We start from the raw sequence: 2,274 nt of genomic DNA, 5'->3' as shown, positions 1-2,274 counted from the left end.
AGGAAGGAAGGAAGGAAGGAAGGAAGGAAGGAAGGAAGGAAGGAAGGAAGGAAGGAAGGAAATGGTAGAAAAAGAAGAAAACATCTCTCTAACTTTTCTAACAAAGTTCCCTAGTAGGAACAAAGGGTTGAAAAGGTAGCAACAGAGGCTTGGGGATAGGTCCAAAACTAAAAATTCAAAATGTCTTTTAAGTCTGGTTTTATCTCAAAATAACATGTGATTCCCACCCCCCCCCACCCCTGTGCTTTCAATAACACATTTTCGTATTTTATAACATGAAATTAGCTTATCAGTTATATTAATTAAATTTTTGCCCCAAATCTCTCATTACAAGTGATGATCCAGGAGTACACACTGTTTTACCCTGTCCAGTTTGAAATTAAAACATGACAAGTTCTATAGCCCAAACTGAAATTCAACAGAGCTGTGACTCTGCCCTCGATTTCCAGAGCCAGTCTCACCTGTAAAAATAGGATTCAGGTAATATTAAAGCATAACCATGAGTACTTTAGGTGGGGGAGGATTAACTTGCACCTGCAGTAATTTCATTTAAGCTCCTCATGGTCATTTCCTTGAAGGGAAAACAATCTTCACACAATAAAATAAAGCAGTGCATCTTTTCAAAGTGCCTAGAAGGCCCTCAAATACACGGAATCCTGATTCAAATCCTAAGTCTGGATACAAACCTTTACCAATGGGGCAGCACCTGTGGCTCAAAGGAGTAGGGTGCTGGCCCCATATGCTGGAGGTGGTGGGTTCAAACCCAGCCCCAGCCAAAAATTGCCAAAAAAGAAAAAAAACCTTTACCAATGAATATGTTCTTGGTATTTTAGAGCAGGAGTAGACAAATTATAATTCATGGGCCAAATCCAAACCAAGTCCTGGGAAGAAAGAAAGGAAAGAAAGAGAGGGAGAGAGAAGGGGAGAGGGAGAAGGAAAGGGAGAGAAAGGGGATGGGGGAGGGAGAAAGAAAGAGAAAAAGAGAGAGAAAATGCAATGGAGACTCTACGTAGCCCACAAAGCCCAGAGCATTTACTGTTGGAGCCTTTGTGGACAGTTTGCAAACTCCTTGTTTTGGAGGAGCTGTGAGGGCAAATAATACCTTAGAGATCCAGTCCCTGGAAGAATCAGGTAGCAGACCGAGAGGTGTCAATCCCCACAACAGTGCTGCGTAACAAACCACCCCAGTTCTGTGTCCTAAGTGCCATGTTCCACACATCTGTGGGTCTGGTCTGCTGGGCTCAGCAGGAGCAGCTCCCCTGATCTTGGCTGCCTTGCTCACGCATCTTGAGTGAGTCAGCACAGGCCTGGCTGGGCTGGAGGAGGCTGCTCTACACTGCCAGTCTGTGGTCTGATCTCTTCTATGCCTCTAACCCTCCTTGGAACAGTGGCCTACAAGCCAAGACGCTCTTTTCATGGCAGGGACAGAGTGGACATGTGTGTCTGCTCTTAGGAGCCTAGACTGGGACATTGCCACTTACTTGCCCTGCATGCCATTGGCCAAAGCAAGCCCCGTGGCAGAGCCCAGAGTGAAGCAGTAGGGAGGGGCTCTCTTCCACTTAGGAGCTGCCTGGTCATATGGCAAAGATTTGAGTAACGGCGGTGGAGAACTTGGGCCAGTGATGCAAATTAAGACTCAACTCAGTACTTACTGAGCACCAACATGTGCCAGGCATCGTAGACGCTGGGGGCTTATCATCAAATAAGACTGTCATCCCCACCATGGGAGCTTAGTTCTAATGGGATGTACAAGGGAGCTTAATAGTTAATCTACCCATTCTTACCCATTCTGCTTTGTTTCACTGGGGGATGAGCTGTTGGCATACTGTCCCTGGCAGGCAGGCATCATCTGCCCGTGACCAGCTTTACATCCCCCAGAGCTCAGCGCTAGGCCATGGGCAAGGTGAGTGCTCAGTAACGAATGAATGAGCAAGGGAGTCAGGCATTTTCTCTCTCTCCTTTCTAGGAATCCCTGAATCTCTGTCAATTCATGTACAGATGGAAAGGAGGAAAATGACAGAAATTCAGATCTCCAGATTAGCAGGCAATGCAAAGCTGAGACACAGAGCAAATGACAAGTGACAGTGAAACTGGATTTAAGAGAGTTTGAATCACTTGGGTGAGAAAGCCCACAGATGGCACATGCTGCTCCATGTAGAAAAATGGGTCATTGCTCCCAGACCAATTACCGGATAGCCTAAAAGACCGGGGAGAGGCGCAGAGCATTTGTGCTGCAGGCTGGCTGGAGATGCAGGCTGGCCGGAGAAGAGTCCG

General features: G+C 46.8%; 1 pseudogene; it reads right to left on the bottom strand.

Moving 5' to 3' along the window:
• LOC100950604 overlaps positions 1-1,849 on the bottom strand; it is a 28,737-nt pseudogene extending 26,888 nt beyond the window's left edge.
• Positions 1,850-2,274: the final 425 nt, after the last annotated feature.

The sequence above is a fragment of the Otolemur garnettii genome, unplaced genomic scaffold (genome assembly GCF_000181295.1).
Source record: "Otolemur garnettii isolate 467f Iridium unplaced genomic scaffold, OtoGar3 scaffold00041, whole genome shotgun sequence".
Lineage (NCBI taxonomy): Eukaryota > Metazoa > Chordata > Mammalia > Primates > Galagidae > Otolemur > Otolemur garnettii.
This window is presented reverse-complemented; position numbering and strand designations above follow the sequence as displayed.